The following is a 24,687-nucleotide window of genomic DNA, read 5'->3' as shown; positions in this document are numbered from 1 at the left end:
GCTGTTAGTGCCACCGCAGACATGTAGTGAACCCCTGCGGGCATTTTGCCTGCAGTAGGATCCCGCCCTGAGATACTTAGCCGTCCTCGCAGCGAGGTAGGCAATTCTCGTGCGTTTTGCTTTCTCTCGCATTCCTTCCATCCGAATAGAGCCCTCGTATGGCAGTTTTAATGCTTAAGTGACTGCAGATCGTGCGCCTACATTATGTATGTAGCATGTCTCGCCATCACGGCGTCTAGCGTGCCGCCGGGTCGCCAGGCTGATTGCCTCGTCTGTCTTAAAATTTATTTCGATCTCCGGCTTCGGCATCTGTTTATCCTTCACTATATTATTGCTTTGCTCGACAAGCTTGTGTAGACAAAAAACGTCGCTGCTTAGAGGAGATTGCCCGTAATGGCGTCGGGCTAAGACATCGTAAAGGCTTCGTCAAGCCTTCGTGAAGGCTTGTAGCCAACTACGTAGAAATCAATGCTGTGAGGGATGTGGGCCTTAGAAGAGTTGGCGGGGAAATTACCTTTGGCCGCCATTTCTTCCTGGTCAGATTGCGATTGTTTGATATCGTGACGAAATTAAGCTTGGGGCTCACGAAGTTGTTGCATTGAAGAAAACATAATTAGGGGATACGAGAGGGAAAGACAAGGAATAAACAGAGGTGCAAAATAATAATATGCTCGATTTACGTTGACTTTATTATCGCACTTAGGACTGTCAAACGTACAGTGGTGGATCCAACCTCACGTGGACGCACTTCACGTTTAATGTCATCACAAGGTAGGTAAAATACTTCTGTATTATTTTTATTTACATTTCCCTTTGACGTAGCGTACACGTTGTATCTGGCTCTACACCGGCTGCTGATAAGGTGTCTTGAGGAATGTATTAACGACCTTCAATTATGTATTTTCCATATTTTCAAGAACTGATAGATCACCCTCAACAATATATATATATATATATATATATATATATATATATATATATATATATATATATATATATATATATATATATATATATTTATATATATATATATATAATATTACTCCATCTTTAATTCATTACACCTATGGCAAATTGACCTTCAAGAAAGGGAGGAATATGACGCGCACTTTTATCAGGGAGGGAGACTGAAAAGCCAGAGAGAAAGTGGGAAGGTAAACAGGAAAACGATCTGGTTGACTACCCCGTGCTGGGGGAAGGAAATATAGAGAATGAAAGTTGAGACAGAGGAAGACGCCGCAAACACGTGAATACGCGCTGGCACTACTGCGCATTCAAAGGTGCTAGCACCGACCAGTCCCTCCCAAAAAGTACAAAAGGTCCTTCAGTGGCCCGCGAATCTACGAAAACATTCCGTGTTGGTAAGGGCTTAGTAACGCGGTACAGTTGTAGAGCGTAAGATTGAAACTTGCGCACCAGAGAGGCTTTGGTTATGTTTTCAAACGTATCTAGCCAGCCTACACGCGGGGATAGTTGGTAATATTTCATAGTAAAGCGTGCGGGACAATTGGGCAAGCGCACCATTAATTACGCTAACGGACGAAAAATGTACTACCTGACCGCTGCAGACGCCTAAAGTGTCAGATCCCCACTCCTTACAAATAGAGAGGAGATGCATTCGCTCTCGTGTCACAAAAGGAAGCGCAGATTTGTAAGAATAAGCAGTTCTTGGTTCGCGCTTCGTTTCTTCGGTGTCGTCTTTAGGTTCACTCGAAGATGGAGTACAAACTCATGCTTCTGCTACCTTTATCTCTGAGTAAATGAAACAGATCTCAAAGGCTATCGTTTGGCGGTCTGCATACGCCTGAAGCGATTGTGGAGCCCGTCATACATCATCGCCACCATGTCCCAGAAATCTGCTATTACATGTTTCTGTGTAGTGACATGTGCAGCGCGTTTAGCATGGCGTTCAATGATATTAATGTATATCTAAACACGTGGCCGCCCACCTAGTATATCGGAAGCCATAGTTCGTGTGAAGCAAAGTGAACATCAATAGGTTATCCATTGCTGGAGCGCCGACTCCTGAAATTTGTGCGTGTGGGACTTCGGGGCGAGCGCACGGCAGTGAGCCACATTTACCCGGCTTGAATGAGCTAGTTCGTGCACGTGAAAGAATTTGGGTAGCCCAATCTCAGACATGAACGAATACCAACAAATATGTTCTCAAAAGCAGTCCACTGAGAAAAAAAAAACCATCAGTTGTCTTTCAAAAAAAGTAAATAAAGACTGTCTGTTGTACATATATCACGTTTGCGCATTACTCACACGTGGCCTATCTTTCTGACCGCTCATTGTAGATACTTTCTTTCGTTTGTTTTTGTGCCTTAGTTTTTTTGCTTTGAAAAGTCTTTTTCTTTCTTGTTCCTCTGTGCATCGTGTGTCGAAGTTCAAGTACGTGCATTATTTTATCAAATTCAATTTTTAATGAATTCCATAATCGTCCCTTTTTGCGTATACTATAGGCTCCTGAGGTTATGCTATCGAACGTATATATGTATTGGGCTTTCGTGTCGTGCGTCTCTAGAGTCCATCCTACAGCTCTGGTGAGCACGGACGGGGTCCTATAGTGATGGCCTGGCTGCCGCCTGTTTTCGCCAATTCTCAAGGGAAACCGCCAGGAATGCTCCGCGCCTTCGTTTCTGAAGTGCTACTTTCGAGCGACAGGCACGGGAGAGCTTCGAGTGGGCAGGCGCTTCGGGTTGACCACGTTTCCGCCCGTTCCCGTCCTCCTCTTTTTATCTGCACCTCGCCGCTGTGGATCCGCACGCCTCCAACGAGTAGCAGTCTTCGTCTACTTCCCGTGGTTGTTCGGTTCTTCTCTCTAGGTATAAGTTGTTTCAGGCAGCCAGTGCTCTCGAGGGAAGGCTGTCGTCGTTTGCTGAAGGAGGCCTGATCCTGCTTCTGGCGTGTACGTGCCTGTTCTTTAGGCAGGCCGAAAAATACAACTGAACGTGGCTGCTGTGCTTGGGCTTGTAAGAAAAGCTCTCTCTCTCCCTCTCTCTCTCTCTTTCTCTCTCTATTGCGGTAGCAATTATATGTACACTACAGGCGCATTTCTGCCGTCGCCGTCACCCTGAGGTTCCGTATAAAGTCCAAGGGCGATATAATCGTCGCCGCTTGCCGTATGCTGTATGTGCAAGTGAAAGCGTAACGAGGGTGAACGGGGCTCAATGTGTCAGCTAGGAAGGTGGGCCGGAAGCGCGCCCTCTCCTGTCGCGCTCGAGGTACGGGGGTGAGGCGAGGGAGAGAGGGGGGGGGGAATTTTTCTCAGGCGGCTGCTGCTTACGGCGCGGCCATGAGGGCGTGGTGTGTTGAAAGCGATCTGCGACGTTAGGGAGCCTACACACAAGCGCTGTTTGTAGTAGGCTCCTTATGCGACGTGGCCAAAGTGTGCGCCCGCGCTGGCATCATCTTCAAAGCGATCTGTGATGTTTGCATGGTGCGCGTACTGCCTGTAGCTTCGTATGCCCTATGCTTTTGATGTTTCGTTCGCGTTGAAGCGAGCGATGCACGAAAGTTCAGTCCAGAGTGTACCGGAAACGACCTATGCAAACGAGTTCTGTCAGCTTATTACACGCCCAAGTGCAGCAGTAAACACACCTGAATACAGTAACTCGATCTGTCGAAGAAGTCAAAGCATCGATCAATTTTTCTATCAGTAGCCAGCATCATGACCCAGACAGCCGTTTTCATTAGAAAAATTAAAGAGTGCATGTGTATCGTGCCGCCAGAGGACAGCGGCTGGACCTGGTAGGGTCACGTATGCTGCACTGAAAAACCTGGGTACTGTGGCCACGAAAATTTTGTTAAAATTTCTGAACGATGTGTGGGTATCGGAATGTCTTCGCCCTTCCTGGAATATTGCACGAGCGGTTCCGATACTAAAACCGGGTAAAACACCTTTATCGCCAGATTCTTTCCGCCCTGTCAGTCTAACACGTTGTCTATGTAAACTTATGGAAAAGATGATAGATGCTAGGCTTCAGTGGTGGGCAGAATGCACCAATGCACTACCCGAAAATATGGCGGACTTCCGCAGGTGCCGGTGTGTTAGATCTATGTTAGATGCTATGTTAGATCTTGTTACATACGTAGATCATGAGAGAAGCTGTGAAATAATCACTATTGCAGTGCTTCTAGACATAAGGCGTGTATTTGACACAGCCAGCCCACTCACGTACTGCATGGGTTAATTCATTTGGGCATAGTTGGCCGAACACTGAGATGGATTGCGCATTTCTTAGAGGATAGGAAAATCGTTATTGAAACAGCTAATGGTAAAAGCACACAGCATAAAGTGAATCAAGGTGTTCCGCAGGGTAGTAAACTCAGTCCATTTCTATTCAACTGTGTTATGAAGAATTACCCCATATCTTGCCTTCTGCCCTGAATTATTCACTATATGTAGAATAATTGTGCATATGGGCATCAGACTCCAGTACTCTAGCCTTTCAGCAAAAGCTACCAGGTGGTCTAACACTAATTAATGTTTTTTTAAAGCAGAAGTATGATTACTTCACATGAGAAAACTGCTCTACCTCCTTTTACAAGGAAATGCGTCACGATATTCCAGCTCGTGCTAGACTCTCAACATCTGAAACTTGTGCGACAACACAAGTTCTTGAGTATTATCACAGACAGATGGCTATCATGGACTCCCCAAATAAAAGCATTATAGAGGGAAAACTCAACTCCCTAATCTACAGTCTCCGTCGATTTGCTGGAGTGAGATGGGGTAGTTCAAGCTCTTCCTTATTACGCCTTCACTCGGCAATCATCAGACAAGGAATAGCATACTCTGCTCCTGTGTTGCATGGAATATCCTGTAATCTAGAAGAAAGACTCCAAAGATTGCTGGACAGAAGCCATCGTATATGTCTTGGCGTTCTGCGTGCATCTGTCAGTGCTTTGCCAGCTAGTGCTTTGCCAGTGTAGTTGCTGAGTCCCGCCAAAGTGAAGAATGAAAGGGAGGTCTTAAAACCGATGACGAGAGACCGTTCGTCTAATCAGGAAGCTGTTGCGGCCCTTAAAAAGCGACACTAACGAAACCTTCGGACTTCAAAGAACGCAGATGCCTCCGTGAAGAGCGCGCTACATCCGACAACTCCTCCTCCTCTGCCGCCTAGGCCCTGGCGGAGTCAAGTATAAGGTCAGTTGTCGTTAGATGAAAACGAGCACTTTTGTTGTTTTTTTATTTATTGGCAGACATTGTGGAAAGAAACTATAAGGTCCCCATATAATGCACATTTACAGCGCTCTTCTTGGAAGATACAGCTGCTGAATTCACGAAGCTGTTCCTCCCTGAGAGGTGCTTGCCATTGGCGGGCCACCCGCTCAAATCTCTCCAATATCACGACTGTCCGGCGCTAGCTCTTAAGGGCTTTCTTAGAGTAACAACGTTTCTTTTTTGCTATTTTTAGTATGCATGGCTAAAACATTAAGCTTGTGTTTCCTATTCCTCTGAAAAGCTCGTTTACCTGCAGGTTAGTAATATCCCATGGCCCACTCAAGTGCACATAAGCCTGAATGACCAATGTGAATATGAACGCATCCCTGAGGATTATTACAGTTTCTGTGAATGTACCTGTACCCCAGAAAACATTTTGTTTGCATATAGCGAAGTCGATGCAATCCAATATACCACACCCTAATAATTTACGCGGTTGTTATGACATAGCAGATCATTCCCGCTACAGGTTTAGGAATTAGTCTCGTTGCCTAATTCAGATATCCATTTTATCAACAATGAATACGTAGGCCTTTATAGCAAGTTTTTGGAAGCGTTTGAGTACGAATGAGGTGTTTTCTGGATAACTGAACAGCCCGGAACGTATACGTTTAAATGTATAGTTGATTGATTGATTGATTGATTGATTGATTGATTGATTGATTGATTGATTGATTGATTGATTGATTGATTGATTTGAACGTTCTAAAGAAACGCGGCGACTATAAGAGAAGGCGTAGTGTTAGATACGGGACCTTTTCCTGAGCCTCCTTCGAGTTCACCAGACCACATCGAATCACGCCACAGCTAATTAAGGAGCGCAGAAGCACATCTACGCCGTTTCCGAGGCGCGGCACATGCAAACGAGTTGGCGTCCCCCACCTCGTGCGCCGCAGGTGGAGCTATTCACTGCTTGACTCTTCCCGAAAGTGTAGCGAGAGCCTGGCACTGTTCCAGGTAACGTGGGTCCCGAGGCAAGACGGCTGTAATGCACCGTGAGGCCCTGGCAGCAATCCCCCCATCCGCCTTTGTGACGGCGCTTGCAAATCACGTTGGCAATACCGCAGAGAGAAGTAAGCGCTCGGACAATTGGGGCCCAAGGAGCGACCCTGTGCGCCGGGTGTGACACAATCGCACGGGCGCCGACCATTGGCCGAAAATGACGACACCTGAGCGGGCTCGCCGATTGGCCGAACGTGACGTGACTTTGAGACACAGACCGGGAGCACCAAGGGAGCATTCCTAGAGCATTCCTTCACTCATCTCTTTCGATCTTCTTGCCACGGCCGCTGCGCCCGAGTTTCTGCCGGCCCGTAATGACTTTTATGACTGTTAATTTCTTTGTACTCTCACTATAAATATATAAATAATGTAAATAAACCTCCAGTTTTTCATCTCAACGTCCTCCTCAACCTCGGCCAACTCCCGCACTCAACGGCAACGTCCAATATCTGGGGGACAGCAATCGGGATTGTCCTCCAGATCCAACAGTAGGAAGAGCGTCAAAACTCAGTCTCCTAATATGCATCCAACGCTCAGTGTATGGTTCTTTCTGCATTCCACGACAGTTGCAATGCGGCTGCCGTGGAACAAAGCCATAAACAATCGGCAATGACTGTGCATAAGCCTCTTTGATCATCAGCAGAAAAAACGACCCCCGTGGTGCTAAGATATACGACAAGTGTCATGCACTGATATGTTAGCTTTGTGATTATCCGTAGTATATCTGGTTTCAGGCGTACAATATTTGAAGAATGGCAATTGTTTTGTTTTTCATTCTTATGATGAGTGAGTAGGGCAAGAGGAGCCAAGGGAACCAACAATGAAGTTTGTAGCTTCATGCTGCAGTTAGTTGCATGGCAATTTTCTCTTTCACGAACATTCGTCCACCTCGCGGGCTTCCTCTTTGTCATATTCAGAGTCCCTGTGCTTCAAGTTGTCGATTAATTCAGGCTGGTTATGCGGTCTGCTAACCTCCTGGATAGCTCGGATGTTAGTGGGAACGTCTCGAGCAGGCGTTGGTTTCTTGTTCGAACCCCAAAGCAGGAATAATTTTTCTTCAACTGCGTAGCATTATTTCTGGGAAAGGCATATGTTTTTCCTTCCTTTTTTGATATGTTTTGCTACAGTTGGGTGGAGGAAAATTTTTCGTCTTTATTCAAATGCCGTAGCCAATGGCTTTGTTGGTTTGATAGGTGTGCAAGATTTTGAAATAATAATAATAATAATAATAATAATAATAATAATAATAATAATAATAATAATAATAATAATAATAATCAGCCTGTTTTATGTCCACTGCAGGACAAAGGCCTCTCCCTGCGATCTCCAATTACCCCTGTCCTGCGCCAACCGATGCTCTCGCGAATTTCCTTATTTCATCGCTCCACCTAGTCTTTTGTCATCCTCGATTGCGTATTCCTTCTCTTAGTACCCATTCTGTAACCCTAATGGTCCAACGGTTATCTAACCGGCGCATTAGATGACCTGCCCAGTTCCATTTTCCTTCTTCATGTCAATTAGAATATCGTCTATACCCGTTTGCTCTCTGATCGAAACCGCTTTCTTTCTGTCTCTTAAAGTTATGCCTAGCAATTTTCGTTCCATCGCTCTTTGCGCAGTCGTTAATTTGTTCTCAAGCTTCTTTGTCAGTCTCCAAGTCTGTCCCATATGTCAGCACTGGTAAAATGCACTGATTGTTCACCTGCCTCTTCAATGATAATGGTAAGCTTCCAGTCAGGAGCTGGCAATGTCTGCCGTATGCGATCCAGCCCTTTTTTATTCTTCCGTGAATTTTCTTCTCATGATCAGGGTTCCCTGTGAATAATTAACCTAGGTAAACATACTCTCCACAGACTATAGAGGCCGACTTGCGATCCATAACTCTTGTTCCTTTGCCCGGCTTTTTACCATTATCTTTGTCTTCTGCATATTAATCTTCAATCCCACTCTTACACTCTCTTTGTTAAGGTCCTCAATCATTTGTTGTAACTTGTCTGCAGTGTTGCTGAATAGAGCTATGTCATCGGCAAACCGAAGGCTGCTTAGACATTCGCCGTCATTCTTTACTCCTAAGCCTTCCAGTTTAATAGCTTGAATACTTCTTCCAAGCACTGCGTGCTTGGAAGAAGTAGAGAGATTGGATTGAGAGATTGGAGAGATTGTGTCTCCCTGTCTGACCCCTTTCTTTATAGGTATCTTCCTGCTTTTCTTGCGAAGAATTAAGGTAACTGTAGAACTTTAATTGAAATCAGCGGCTCTCAAATGTAAACAGCGACCAGCGTTGCTGTTCACCGTTGCTGCTCAGCGTTTGCGTCTCTCGGTTCTTCCTGCGACCAATTTATTTTGAGCATTGCTAGATTCAGGAAAAGTTTAGGTTCCCCACGCAAGACATGTTATTCTAAATGTTATTTCCTGTAGTCGTAACGAAATGTTCTCGTATACGAAGTTCCCCGTGGCGTGCTTTTAATGGTACGTCCGCTTCACCTACTGCCTGCTTTAAGGACCGTAAATGGTCGGTGAAACGTTGCCTCAGAGCCGTAATAACTGTGGCATATCGCTGCTGCTGCAGGCCTTGCTTCGTTTAATGTTCCTCTTTTTGACAGCAGCATAATGGGCCCCTGACTTTTATGTTGCAACGACGCTCGGCACTTTTGGCGAGCGTAAACAAGTCATCTGACGCAGCTGGCCAGCGCATTTCGCACGCTCATGAGCAGCGGCGGCGAATTTCACTCCTCCACAGCCCCGCTACTCGGGTCAGTGCGCCTCGTATAATATGCACCGCTGGCCCCCATTAAAATGCGAGCACTGTGCTTCACGTGCAGCCTTGTAATTGGCGTTTTCTTTGCCGCCTTCTCTCCCCTATGTGTTTCTCCGAAGCAAAAAGTAAATGACCTCGTGCTCTGAACGACGCATCGCTTGACGCTGTAGCAAATTCTTGCCGAGCTATACCGGTAACGTTTGCCATCGACCTAGTTGGTGCCAGGCTTCACCGAAATGCAGCGGCCATGCGTGGGGAAGTCTGTACTCAATGAAACGGCTGCAAATTGTTATTACGGCACACTTTACACCTCAGCTCTCAATAGCGTGAACCGCACCGTGCCCATAGGATGTAAGCGGAACGCCACAGCTATGAGTGAACTTTTGTTGTTCATTCTTGTATTTTCTGTATTGAAGCGCCTATTTCATTTTCTTCCCTCTTTCTGTAACAGCCTTTGACTTGTATTTTTGCTGCCCTTTCCACATGCCAAGCTGCCGCTGACAAGGCCTGTTCAGGGCAGAAAACTCTGCCTACAGCCCCAGTTACTGTCATGTTATCCTAAGGAATATCTATTTTACAAGACACCTCAACAAAGAAACACCGGGAAACTGCGCCCATTTCGTGAGTATAGAACTGTGCATTATAATGACACGTTACTTGTTTATCGGGCGACTGCGTTTCATCGTCTAACCTGTTATCTCTCAGCGCAGGACGCGCTTGCATGTATCGGGAGTTCTGGAATGTTATCGATAGTTCCATCCATTGCCTGTTGTCATCGAACCGTGTGTAATATGATTGCATGTATGCGCGACACGAATGGTATAGAACTTTCCGGAAGACACGCGGGCACCAACGATTACTCCGGAACTTTCGGTGACTGATGTATAAAACCGACGCGATTAGCCCGCTGATCAGATTTTCGACGATTACTGACTGAGTTCGCCGCTATTGCTGTGTTTTGCGTAACTTGCTTTTGTGGACACATGTTCGCCCAATAAAAAGTTAGTTGCGTTATTCACAGATTTTTGGCTGTATTATTCACCGTCACTATTACGTGACATCTGGTGGAGGTTCTAGTGCGTTCATGTACCGAACGCCACTGCAAACCCGTGATCCAAGCCCGAACCACGAAGACAACACCAACGCCGCCAAGCACCAGGGAGCTAGCCGCAGGCTCCAAGGACTGCCCCCGGAGCACGGAAATTTGCCTGAGACGACCAGGAATACTGTTACCAAGTCAACGACCACAGTGGCCACACCAGCGTCCCCCACCGAGCTTAAACAACCGAGAAAGCCTCCTACCTTCCGTGCTTCGTTCGAGGATCCGGAAACCTGGCTCGAGACTTTCGAAAGGATCTTGGTCTTCAACAACTGGACCTCTGAGGACAAGCTGCGCCACGTGTACTTCTCCTTGGAAGAGGCCACGAAGACATGGTTCGAGAACTGGGAGTCCACCCTTACAACGTGGGAGCTGTTCCGCAGTAACTTCTTGAGGACCTTCGCGAGTATCATCCGGAAGGGACTAAGTTCTATTGGAAGCCCGAGTTCAGCTACCAAACGAGTACGCTGCCATATTTACGGAGGAAATGAGCCACCAATTCCGCCACGCTGACCCAGAAATGTCCGAGCAGAAGAAAGTCCGCCTACGCATGCATGGTGTGAAGGAGGAGCTTTTCGGTGGAATGATACGAAGCCCACCAAAGACTGTCGAAGAGTTTCGGCGCGAGGCAACGAACACGGAGAAAACGCTGGAAATGTGGAACCGACAATTCAACCGCTACACGAACTCAACAAACTACGCCGGAGTACAATCACTGGCCACCGATGACCTGCGTGAGACGATCAGAACGGTTGTGCGGAAGGAGCTTCAAAAATTGTTGCCTTCATCACACCCTCAAGTGGCTTCGATTGCGGACGTCGTACGTGAGGAGCCCCAACGATCACTCGTAGCCCCTGAATCGCCACAGGCTCCGCCGCAAGCGATAACGTACGCCGCCGTGTCCCGCCGTCACGTTGCCTCTCCGCGCCGTGATGCCACAGTCCCGTCGTCCACGACTGCCACCGCCACCACGCCAACTCATCGCGCCGCGCAGTATTCCAAGGAAGACTGACGTTTGGCGCCCGCCCGACCGCCGTCCGCTCTGCAATCACTGCGGAAAGGCCGGCCACATCTACCACCGATGCCTTTAACTCGAGATGGGATTGCGAGGGTTCGACATCAACGCACCACGCCCGCAGCAAGGTGAACGCCCACGTGGCATCACTGACTCTCCCGCTGACAGACAGTGGAGCCCTCGAAGACCATCCAATTCACCGTCACCAGGCCGCTACCTGTCCCCGCAACGCCGACCATACACTGGCAAAGCCTGAGGCCGGTCTGCAAGCCCATATCTGGAAAACTAAAGGCAACAACCGATGGAGGTGCGGTTGCTGTTCGTCGAAATGACGAAGATCCTCCGCCGACGCCGAAGACGCCGAAGAGGCTATATCGACGACATAACAACGACACGCCGCCATGCCGACGAAGTCTGGAAGTAACGAATGCACCGAACAAAGGACCTGATGCTGCGACGCCATCACCTAACTGCAACGCAAAACAAAGAGCCGCCGACCTCGATGTGTTTCTCGAAAGCCACGCTGTCACCGCCTTAGTGTACACAGGAGCCGATTACTCCTTCATGAGGGGACTCATCACCGCTCAGTTAAAGAAAGTTGAGACTGCATGGGAAGGCCTTCAAATTCGGAACGCTGGAGGACACCTCATTACGCCACCGGAATCAGCACGACAAGAATTACCGTTCATGACCGGACTTCGCCTGCCACCTTCGTTCTCCTCCAACAGTGTTCACGAGAGGTCGTTCTCGGCATGGATTTCCTGAACCAACACGGCTCAATAATCCGCCTGCAGTCGAAGTCGATAACACTATCCGAAGATCAAGGGATACCACCGGAAAGCGCTCGTAGTCACCATACCTTGAATGTACTTGAGGACCAAGTTAGTGTAATTTCAGTCGGAAGTGAAACACCCGTAGACGTAGCAGGCGTCATCGAGGGCGACCAACGTCTGCTACTCTACCGTGAAATCTGCGTCGCAAGAGGAATCGCTCAACTGCTCGGAAGGAAAGCGAAAAGGATGCTGGTAAACTTCAGCCAGGGGTTCAAGTACATGAAGAAGGACACGACGATCGCATACATTGAGGAAATTGTGGAAGCCAGCAATGCCCTTGTTTTCTCAGATTCCCCCGCATATACCTCGACGACAATACCTGAGCCAGACTTCGACATAAATCCAGATCTCACCATCAGTGAGCAACAACAGCTCAGAAGTCTTCTCCGACAATACAAAGACAGTTTTTCGACGTTATCGAGGATTCGGCAAACACCAGTCGCAAAGCATCGCATAACCGAAGAGTGCACTCGACCACTCCACTAGAACCCTCAACGAGTTTCGACGCGAGAAAGTGAAACTATAAGACAACTCGTCGAGATGCTGCGCGACATCGTCCAGCCGACGAAAAGCCCGTGGGCATCTCGTGTAGTCTTGGTAAAGAAAAAGCACGGACCACGGCGTTTCTGCGTCGATTATTGTCCACTTTACGAGATCACGAGGATGGATGTATACCCCCCCTCCCCCCCCACACAAACTCGGATATACGATGCATTGGATCGGCTCTGCAACGCCAAATACTATTCGTCGATGGATCGCAAGGGTGGCTACTGGCATTTAACATTTACCAAACGGCAAATTATAGCGCACTGCACTGCTCCTGGCTGTTCACAGTTTCGTACACGTCAAAACCAAACACTGGTCTGTGTAAGCATAGGGAAAATGGCAGATGAGTTGTCGTTCTTCTATAGGTTAAAGAAAGGTTCCTCGCGATCAAGAGACACCCAAGGGGAGATGTATTCAAGGATGGCTTGCACATCTATCCCATCATTACTCATAGAATGTACGCCGATGAATGTTACAATTTGTACTTTGCCAAACCGTGTCGTGTGCAATTTTATTCCACATAATAGACGGAGCATAAAGAAGAAATACGAATTCATCGGAAAAAAATTGTTTTTTGTCACAAAAATAAAAAAAAATTACGGCAAATTGTAAGCAGGTTCTGCAAGAGTAAAAGGAATGGCCTCAAAATAAATAACTGAACAACAATATCGACGTTCTACCCTGGCCAGTCTACAATCATGGATATGTCCAATGTCGAACGGGATAAAGGAACTGTTCTATATTCACGCTCGCTGAAATGCCTATGGCCATAATGGTTTTCTCAGCGTTGTTAGTATGCCTGATTTCTGCTACGTCCTATATCATCTTATGTCCCAAACCCGAAAAACTATTAGTACGTCTACTATTTCTGTTGTTATCCAGCCCATACAACAAAATGCATGCAGGTAAAAAAAAAGAACTATGAAGGTCGTCGTGCTGCTGTCGCGAGAAGCTTTCGCCTGTGTTTGCACGTCTGCTTGTGGAAGCATCTCTTGTTCTAGCTTTGTAAGAAGGCTACATAGGCTGCTGATGAAAGTTCTTATTTTTCGCCCTACCAGCACTACTGCTTCTTTAGGGCGCTGAGCAAACAAGACCTTGGTTGTCACCAGCAGGTTCCATGGGGTCCACACGTCGTATGAGAAGAGGCCAACCTTCGCAACATTTAGGTTCATATTCCTATAACAACTCCTCGGACCTTGTTTCTCCTATTTGTCGTGGTGGTTGGGCAGAAGACGAGGGGATGCATGGGGTGGTGTCCTGCTCGGGCCAGACGCATAAAACTGGACCACGCAAGCGCGCCATGTACGTCAAACTTGATTCGTCACAGCCAAGCCACTTATATAACAAAACATGTTGAATGACGATGACGATGTGTACACTGAAAGAGCGAAACTAATACAATAAGGAAGGATACAACAGATGGATAAGCCAGTGACGTTATCTTGACCTCAAGTTGCTTTCAAATTTGATATTTTGCTTCGGAGTGGACTCCACCTCTTCGCTCTCCTTCCAATGCTCGCCGTAGGATCAAAGTTTCCTCACAAGAACCGATCGTAGAGGTTCGCACGAGGAAACTTTGGACATCTTTGTTCTAATCTATTGCTCCCAAATGTCTGCTGAGCAGCCAAGCACCAGAGAAGGCAATGTTCAGTGAACCCACGAAGCGACTCGTCCCAATTTTACTGTCTAGAAAGGCCGAATTTTGGGTCTTGACTAAGCGCACCGTTTTCGTTCTTTCACGGGCCCCAAGTGAATTCTCGGTTCGCCCGGCCACAAGCCGTTTACTGCATCCCATCGCAGTTCGCCGACACTGGGGCGTTGTTCGCGAACTTGGTGGTGAGGCCCACCCGGGCAATGACCGAACACGAAAGGGGACGGCAGGAAATTGGATGATGAGTGATGGACCGGTCGACACGAAGTTCTTTCCTGCTGAGCAAGCCACTGCCGTCACCGCCTTTCTTTTCTCAGGAGAGATGTGAGCGTCGAAGCCTCTGATGCGAAAACTTTTCTGTGGTGGCAGGAAGTAACAAAAAGTGGCGGGGCATACATAGCGCATGCTTTCAGGCATTACCCGCATCGAATGCTCATTTCTCTTAGAAAATGAGCACCTGCCTTTGTTGCGAGTTATCGGCGATTTTTAGAGAAAACGAAGTGATGACACAGTGCAGCATTAATCTCAAAGCAAGGAGGCTGCAGACTATAAAGTTTTGCTGCAATTTAAGTTCAAAGCTTTTACGCTCGTAATACAGGCGGCTTTGTAAGAAATAATTAGAAAATTTATGTTAAGTAATATAGCATAGCGCATAAAGCCATGTTTTGCATTCCCTGCATTATTTCATAGTCTGTGTAGTCATAACATAGGGACGTATATTATATAAAATAACTATACAGCGGACACTTTAGAAGACCTCGTTGAGCTCAGGAACGCTTGCGTGAAGCTGCGACAATGACTGTAATTCAAATTCATTTAATTTTTAAGCGGTCTGAATGGCTAAAAGCTGCAACTAAGCAGGTTGACGGAGGTCCAGCCAGTCGTTTCATGGCATGGGTAGCATTGCGTGTATGGTACAATAGAAACAATAATGCATTCATCGGATTTTAGAGAGAAACAGAACAAATTAAGTTGCAACAGAGGAATATAAATGCGAATAATGATTTAGATTTACGGAATATAGGTACGCAGATAAATAAGCTTTCTGTCAGAATAAGAATTGAATGGAATTATGGGGCTTTGCGTGCCAAAATCACGATTTTGGTTATAAGGCACACCGTTGTTGGGGACTCCGGGTTAATTTTGACCACAAGGGGATCTTTTACAAGCCCCCAATGCACGGGACATGGTCATTATTGCTATCGACCCGATCGAAATGCAGCCATCGCAGCCAGGATTTGATCTCGCGACCTCGTGCTTAGCAGCGCAGCACTGTAGCCACTGACCTACCGTATCGTAGAATGAGACTATATATATATATATATATATATATATATATATATATATATATATATATATATATATATATATATATATACTAAAAGAAGCAACAAATTCGTACAGCCACAAATACTACGGAAACCATAGATTTCAGATTTCAAAATAATATCAAAATCACAAAAGCTTACTTAATTTTGCTTCAAAGTAAAAAGGAAAAAAATCGAGAAAAAAAGGTTACAAGAAAAAATCCCAATAAAATCCAAAAAATACTAATACATTCTGAACCGAACAAGCATTTGTCGTAATTGCAGTTTAGTTGGGTTTTCCGGAAAGTGATATTCTATTAAAATTGATGGAAGGTGATGCTGTGTTTAGCTACATACTTACCTCTATGTGCAGGTAAGACGTTATACGGTGTCTATAGTCTTCAAATATAATTGCCCCCATTGTTCATTCTGCCAAATTATCATGGAAAATTTGTAAGCATTTTACATAATTACGCCTTCAAACCAGGTAAAAATGATGGTGTAGCAATTTCTCATTAACCCCTACTTCACCCCAACACAAAAATATTATTTGCACATCACCCCTAACATCCCCACATTTCGTGAAAACAAACTCCGCGAATGACCTGTTTTTAATGTTATTAGCATTCTTAGCTTTTCTTAACGCATCTCTCGGTCGGTACCTGATTGTTTGTTTGTTTGTTTGTTTGTTTGTTTGTTTGTTTGTTTGTTTGTTTGTTTGTTTCAGCGTTCTAGCAGTTTTTCTGCCCATTTGGGTCACTGGGTAGTCTAATGGGAAGGGCATCGGGCAGCTGCGCGGAGAGAACCGTGTTCCAAACGACGACCGTGTTCCAAACGATGGCCAAGATAACGTAAAGCTATCCCACTTTGTTTTCTTTTTTAATTCCAAATTCGCCATTTCGACCTATCGTGGAGAGCTAACAACAGATTTGGAATAAAAACAGGGTGTGGCAGTTTTAACTTATCCCGGCTCAACCGTTGGTCAAGTTGGGTGACTGGGCATGTGTCGCATTTCACTGAACGTCCTTGACGCCATCTTCGGCCACTTGGTAGTTGCCACTGTATTTGTGCCACTTTTCAATGACAAAAAACAATGCTTTAAGATTTCTTTGGTCCTGAGCGATATCGCGACCGCATCATATGCGTTGATAGTATCTTGCCTGAATATATATTAGGACGCACGCAACGCGCGGACTTCGTGGCGGCACCGCCAGGTGGCGCCACGTGTCCCTAGGAGTGCTTAAAAGAGGAGCCCGACTGTAGTCGCGCCTCATACATTACACCCTCCGGCGGTGGCACGATACGGCGATACGGCGTGTTAACATCGGCAGTCATCGTATGACTGCCTATGTTAACAGCGTTAAAAGAACGTCGTTTTATGCTTTGAAGCACTAAAGTAACTGGAACGCCAATTCATTTCTCCGCAAAGATCGGGAATTAATACCTCAAAACTAGTGTCATCCTGAAAATTCCTCCCAATCGGATCCGCCTCGAGAACTCCATGGCTAGAACTTGTAAATTGCTATATGGGTCATGACGTATTTAGTTTAAAACTTAATTAGTTATGTTTTTAATTAGTCGATAACGCATTTCAATGTTTTGTGCAAGTAATGTCCGCCTGTTCGAGTAGATCAGCTCATGAACTAGAATTCCGATATCTGCCACAGGCGACCTTTCAAAATTTTGAAAGTGTTCGCCGAAACACCCGGTATACACAATCTCCATTATAAGTGATGTTCTTACTAATGCTCTGTTTGTTAACTACAAGCTAGCAATGTGTCTTCTTCGCCGTCTTTCTTCATTTCGTCAACTGCACAATCTGATATGCAGTATTATTCATCATTACCTTTGTATACTGTGCAAGTTTAACTGCCTACTGTAAAAGGAGTAGGAACCTCGTCAAGCGCTTTTGATCTTTTTCCCACCTCCTCCCTCTTATTGTATTCATGGTAATAGTGCTGTACCGTATTGTACTGTATTCTATGCCATAAGAAATAATAGTGAGCGCCAGTTGCTTAATTTTAGACTTTCGTTTTTCAATATGGGGCTCATGTGTGTTATGCGGGCCGAAATACAGTATGCGCGTCAGGCCAACAAAGGGTGGGAGCACCTAGATCGACACTTTCTTTTTTACCCATGTGGGAAATAAAGAAAAAAAGGAGGAACAATGACTGTTTGATTTATTGACGCTTGCGGGGCCAATCACGAACGGTAGGCGCATCAAGTTAGAGGCGATACTAGCAAAGAAGTAAGAGATACTCTTCGCCTATGGAAGTGTAATTTGTCACACACCGGTGTGGGCGGCGCCTTCACAGGGAGTGTGCTCAGATATTTTTTGTTCTTTGATTTTTTTTATTTTATATCCTATATTTTTGATAGGCTTCAGTCCGCGTTAGCTCCATCATCATGAAGGACTATGAAGTGCGCACCAAAGAACAGGCGAACGTTTTTGAAAGCGACAGTTTTGCACATATCCCATACTACAGATACGGAAAGAGAAAAAAAAGCATAGAACTTTTCATTTCAGTGAACTGCGCTTCCATTGAGCGCTGACCTTCAGGATTACTAGAACAATAATATTACTATGTGCGCGTTTAGCAGTGTTCTTATTGCACACTGGACATCAAGTTCTAATGTTTACCATGCACGGTTGCATATAGACGGCTACTTCTGATTAACTTTAGATTCGTGCCTGTGTGATACTTACTTTCTTCGTCTACAGGCTTTGTTTGCTTCGAATTTCGTGAAATGTGTGTGCATGTTTATAGGTGAATGAAGAGCTTGAATTTCTGAATTGTACATTGGCATAAGCGGTTTTGACGTCCACTGCCTTCCCACTCCTGAACAGCTTTGAAAACAGACATCAAAAAATTACGGAAATATTAAGCTTCCAAAAAAGTAATGCAACAATATCACTGATACATCTTTTCAATCAAAAGGCCATGCTATGCGCTAACTTCATATATTATTGTGTGAAACCTAGCTTCGTAAATATATAGCACAGGTATAATGAGCGTTTCACTCACATTCCTTATATTTCAACATTTTTTGCTTTGCGGGCTTTTAGGCTAGCAATTTCCTCCGAGTTCAGTAAAACTTGCCCTTCCAACAGTAAGCATAAAAAAACGTGGGGTAGAGAGTGGTAACATCAGGGCCGTATATGATAGAGGTGGAAATGGTTGACATGCAAAACTCGCGACCCCGCGCAAGAAGCTACGGTGGTGACGGAGCGCTCTTCTCTTTATTTTCCCGTGTATCGCGCTTCTACCATTTCTAAATATCCTTCATTAACTGGCCTATTCTCACTCTATTCTCAAGAGACACTAGTGATGTTTTTTTTTCGTGCTGACATCAACACACTGTTTACGTCAGCGCAAGATTATGTTAATATTGTACTTGAGCTAACGCACTAATTCCTCGGGCTTCAGAGTGAAATGCACCAGGACTTTGTTTCAGCTGTTTTTTACCTATGTTGTGGCCGTGGGTTGTAACAAAAAGGAGGGTTTAGCCTGGAGATCGAGGCCAATCGCTCCATCTGGTAGCCTGCTTTCAGAGGGCCGTGCTGTCACATGTCTCACGAACCAGGCTCTCTTACGAATGCATCAAGAAGACTTAAAGCTTACTTGCGGGTGATTACTGACCGTTTCGGACACTCATGGTGTTGCAGGACGCATGTGGAATGGATGTTATTTTTCATCACGGTAATTAAGACACTGCCACAAATAAGCGTTTGATGTCTCCTGTCACGTCACATGCAATACAGCTCGGAGAATCATACGGCCCCCCTTATATAACCATGCTGGGGTATGGGAAGATCCCGTAATTGAGTACTCTTTGGGGATTTGTATTTAGAACGTTGTGGAAGCGCTGCATGGGAATTAAACATTAGCTTCGTCATTTCAAGCAATCTCAATGTGACAGGGGATGCACTTAAGCTTCTGTGTTAAGACTTTGCTGTTGTCGTTGTCGTCGTTGCTGTTGTTTTTCCTTAAGTGCCACGTTCCAAACAATCAATAGTATTCTTCAGTCAAACTATTCTAGTTTTCTTATTAGACGCTCTCTTCATCCTTAGTTCTTTGCGTCATTGAACGTGAGTGAAGTCCTCAGTTCCTGTAGTTTCCCTTTATTTTAATAAACGCTTTTTCTCTCTGTCTCTCTCTCTTGCTTGATTGAATGGCTCTTGATCGCAGTGCACTACGCGCGCTTTTGGCTAAGTGTTTCAGTCTGTAGAAATCTTGAAATAACATCTGCCAACCGGAGGTAATACCTCAAGGCAAACTAGAAAAAAAAAGTAAGTGTCACAAATAAACCGTTAGTTAGTAGTCTATATGTAGCGCAAACGCTTTTGTTTTCCTTAGTTTGAGCTTCTTAGTTTCAGTGTTGGAAAAGGACGTAATGCTGCGCGAAACAAGGGTGGGCCTCGTTCGTGTGCTTCGGGCTTCCCGCTGATCGCATGACGATCGCGCGGTAATCCTTTCAAGTGTCTCCTGAGCTTTCGGGATCCACAGGTCCCCAGTCCCTTCGTACATGTTGCGTCTGTTTCTTTCTTGGTTTTTTTTTGCTTTTCTTTTGTTCGTGTTCGCTTCCTTACACGAGGAATAAAGTTTGTTGCATTCGCTAAACTGCGTAAGCTGCTTTGCGCCAGTATAGGCGCAAAGCAGTTGCGCGTATTTGCGCCAGTATAGGCGCAAATACCCAGAGAAACGAGCAAGCGCCCTCGCGTCGTTTGCAGAAGTCTTGTCACATGCGTCCCGGAAGCGAGCTGGAATGACTATTGTTGCATCTTCGAACTAGTCTTTTATTATTTTTTCTACATCCCTTTCTGCTTGACGTAGCCATAGCCACTTCATCAATAAATGGTAAGTGTAAGTGTTCTTATCCACTTGGAATCAGCCGGAAGTTATACAACGGAAACTCATATGGGATAAAGAAAAGGCAGCGGAAGAGATTGGGGTAGGGGGATAACTTCGTAAGAGGCATCTTACGAAATATAATTGAGTTTGTTCAATCCCGCACTTGCCCCAATTATGTTTGTTTGCTTGGATTATAGCATTCACGGTCTGGTCATTTCAAGACAGAGAGAAAGGTGGAGAACGAGTCATGACAGCGCGTCATGGTAATCTCACGATAATGAGTCATGATAACGCCGTAACCACACTTCCCGCAAGCGACAGCCGCTGCCACTTTAATCACTTTGGGCGCAGCCTCATGAGCGTGTTCTGGAATGGATTCAACACAATACTGGCGCCGTGCTTTCCATGATAGTGTACATTTCAGTATGGACATTGAAAACCGCTCGCGCTAATATTGAATTCGGCATATAGTGAAACATAATATCACATCGCCTATTTCATTCAGTTCTTCTCGCACTCCTGTGTTTTCTTAGCAAGCCTAACAACTTTAAGATAGAATTTTCTCAGGTGCATGAGCAGTGACTAGTGTTATGCGATATCCCAAGGATCTTATTCAAATGGGTTTCTCTCAAGAAACGTTAGTGCAGACATGTCTTCACGCCCTGGAAAAAGCCGTTTAACTGTAACAGCTCTCGGTTCGGACGTCTAGGCCAATCCCACCTCAAACAACTGCAATGGCCACAGGCAACAGAACTATCGAATGTGCGGATAAACATTAAAAGCCTGTCGATTTCCTTTTTTCCGTTCACTGCTCATACTTAAAGTACTTGATGATCCTTGGACACAGATAAAGGAGATTCTGAATAGCAGCTGCAGCTCAGTTCCATGAAAGAAGAGCGGAGAAGAAGTGAGGGTATGGCTTACACGGGAAGGTAAGGTGCCCAGTGCGAGCCCTTTGCCTTATTGTTTATAAATAATGCAATTCTTTGAAAATAGGCAACTGAAGGGCCGGCTATAGCAGAAAAATCAAAACAAAGCCTCAGAAAGGGAGAAGCGTGACAAGAGAGAGAGAGAGAGAGCAAAGGATGCATAAGGCAGGGAGGTTAACCAGAGGCAGTTCCGGTTGGGTACCCTGCACGTAGTGAAGGGGGATAAAAAGAGAAAGAGAGCGGAAGAGTGAGATGGAGAGAAATATAGACGAGCACGAACAAACCGCGTACACTATAGAGCGGTAGGGGGCGGCATTCTTAAAGTCAGTCGTGAAGCCCTGCAGACCGCAGGAACGTTAATGACGCAAGTAAGGCCTTCAGCACGTATGTTCTGTGGGAGTACTGACCTAAAGCTTTGAATTCTGATGGTGGATGATTGTCCAACTGGTCCAGTACTCTGCACAAGCATGAAATTATATTCCAGTGGCTACCTGGATATGCCAGCATTGCTAGTAATGACCTCGCCGACGAAGCTGCCCGATGTGCCCATCTGGAAGCCCGGCCAGTTCCAATACCCTTATCTAGAACCGGCGCTGCAAGAAAGCTTCATACCGTGAGAAGCGTGGGAAAATTTAGGAAAACGCAAGGACAACCCCCTCCCCCCCCCAAAAGAAAAAAAAGGAAGATTACATAAAATAAAGATCACGCATGGCAAGCATACCTCCCATTACAGATTAAGAGCTAGCACCATAACCTATGCAGAGCAAGATAGCACGATGTATCTACCATGCGTTGGCGTTTAATTGTTAGCAGCGCAACGTGTAATAGAGCGGAAAAACGCCATTGCCAGAAACAGCGTGTAACGAGATACAAAGCCCCTTTGTAAATCCTTTTGTACTTACTTTCTTACTCTCGAGTGCCTCTTATGGTTAGTGCTGCGGTTAGGAGCTCATTAATTATTTTATTCTCTTCAGTATGGTACGTTTGCATATATTCTGGCCGCTAAATCTCGAGTCATTTGTCCTGGTGATCGTCGAAGGTGGAGTTCATTACGATATGTCCTTTGCAGATTGAAGTGTCGCTTCAGGTTACGCTCTTTAAAAAAATATCAGGACGTTTTCTCTTCAGGAACACAATCTGTCAAAGTTTATAAAACTTCATGAGTGAAACAGGCCTCTCCCTTAGCACACGAAAGTGATGCCTCGGATCTTCGATGACTCGCCCCAATCAAGCTGAATCGCGTTAAACCTAGAAACGCGACGACCCAAGTAGAATAATAAAGTCAGTTTTCTTCGTGGACAATAATATACGGCATTCTGTTTATCGTAACCCAGTCGTTGGCCGCAGTGAAAGAGGGCTACAGAAGCAGGCAAGTAAATACATCCCATCACGCGAGAAACCGCTTGGCAGCTTCCTTACAAGAGCGTGTTGTTTTCCCAAGCAAAAGACAGGAAACGAGACGCCCTAATGGGGAAGTTCTGCGAAAAAGGTCAGGTCGTAGGAAAAGCCAAGATATCTTTCAATTTCCGTGTTATGCTGACCCCATGCCATAGAGACGGGAAAGGTTACGTAGTTGATGCTACACCGGATGCGTATGTTACAATTGTCTTTCTATTACTAACTTTATATATACGTATATATTGGAGAAGTATGGGACAGGCCTTTGCCCTGCAGTGGGCGTAGCCAGGGTGATGATCACTATATATATATATATATATATATATATATATATATATATATGTGTGTGTGTGTGTGTGTGTGTGTGTGTGTGTGTGTGTGTGTGTGTGTGTGTGTGTGTGTGTGTGTTGGGTGACAGTGAACTTGCGCTGGTACGTTGCTCATTCTCCTGCGTCAGTTGTATGGCTCAAACCCTAAGCATAGAGAAGCGATGTCCTCAGGAAATAAGTCTCTCATTAATTTTGCGAGGAGAATGCAAACGCAACACGCACAGCAGGTGGACTTAAAATTAGGTCAAGACGGTAAGGAAATAAGAGCACGGTTATAACCTGACGCCATCAAAACGAGAACTGTGCTCTGTAGTCACCGTGAAGAGATGATTCTTGCTGGCGCTGCTTCAGAAAGCGTGCAATGCTTCTTGTATAGTTCACGAATGACCTGAAAGCCCGAAAAGACGGCCGCAAGAAATATATTTGTCGCTAGATTTCTACTGATCCCGCATGCCTTCGAAAGCGATAACAGCGTCTAAACAAGGCGCTTATAAATGCTAAGAAATAGTGTGCAAAACAAAAAGATAATCGAAAGAAGGATGTGTCGACGCACAGTATTGTGAAATGTGATGGCGCCTGACAAAGACAGAGTGTTACTGAGAGCACTGTTGATAGCAGACTGCAAATATCTTATTACAATAAACAATTGTAATGTCATCTTCCGTACCTTTTTCGCCTTAAGTCCCTTTAAAGGTTACAGGTTTTCTGGAATTAATATGAAAATTTGTGTCACACAAAACAACCGACAAGGTGACGGGTCTGAAGTTTTATGAGAGCGGCAGAGGAAGGAATGTATGGTTGGAATGTCTATCTAAGAGTGGACCAGAGCAGTGCGTACCAATTCATATAATATATGTTGAAAGTATTAGTCTTTTGTAATGAGAATAGACAATCAGTGTTATGGGCTCAGTGGTGTAAGCACGGTTACCACGTGTAATTAGCTACTCATGCTCCTGAAATGGCGTAGAAGATTTTGTACCTTATTGCTTGAAAAGGTTTTTTCGAAGGAAGCTGTATAACATCTGCACAAACACTGAGGCTGAAAGTAAATTCGACTGTAGTCGCTGGGAGCGCATTCGTTATTTATAGTGGCGTAAACTTCATTACGCAACAAGAAAAATTATCTAGAAGTTAATGTGTGTCGGAGAGACTACGATGGTATGCCTTGAAAACGAAAGAACAAAATTATTATTTATATATAAGAGCTTGGTCAGAAAGCTTCGGCGCTCTTTAGATATTTATTCTGGTTATTAGTTCATGGCAACGTAAAAGCAAGGTTAAAGTGTCATGGTTACTAACTTCAATAGTTGACTTCAAAGGATTTAACAATGTATCTCTGTTCGTTGTCAATTTGGGATGTTAGTTGCTTTATTTTTGCATCTTCACATACGAAGCTGTCAAGTTCGCTACCGCTTTAATATTAGTAGCATGAACTATCTCCCACCTCATAATGTTTCAAAATTCAATATGCTGCTGCTTTCTTTGTGAACCAACTTGATATCGTTTTAAGAAACATCATTTTTTTCTTTTACCTATGAACAACATGAGGCTAGCAATTGCATCAAGCTTCGTCTTTTCTTCCAATATGATAATTTCGCAATAGCCGAAGCAATGGCGAAACCATGATTGAACACTCTTTCATACTGAGTGGAAGTTTTCTGATTAGGTTATTACAAAGGACATTGAACGCAAATTTCGCTAGGCGCTCGGCTGTTGTTCTGCTATTTCTTTCGAATA

The 24,687-nt window shown here is 45.1% G+C and overlaps 1 long non-coding RNA gene across 1 annotated transcript in view; it reads left to right on the top strand.

Moving 5' to 3' along the window:
* Positions 1 to 703: 703 nt before the first annotated feature.
* Positions 704 to 24,687, top strand: part of LOC142581902 (uncharacterized) — a 52,041-nt gene continuing 28,057 nt past the window's right edge. The window contains exons 1-2 of the long non-coding RNA XR_012828315.1: positions 704 to 771; positions 9,482 to 9,611. This is a non-coding gene — a long non-coding RNA (uncharacterized LOC142581902). The remainder of the gene's footprint in view (positions 772 to 9,481; positions 9,612 to 24,687) is intronic.

This window comes from Dermacentor variabilis, chromosome 5, assembly GCF_050947875.1.
Source record: "Dermacentor variabilis isolate Ectoservices chromosome 5, ASM5094787v1, whole genome shotgun sequence".
In the NCBI taxonomy this organism is placed as follows: Eukaryota; Metazoa; Arthropoda; class Arachnida; order Ixodida; family Ixodidae; genus Dermacentor; species Dermacentor variabilis.
The sequence above is the reverse complement of the archived record's forward strand: the minus strand, read 5'-3'. Positions and strand labels throughout refer to the sequence as shown.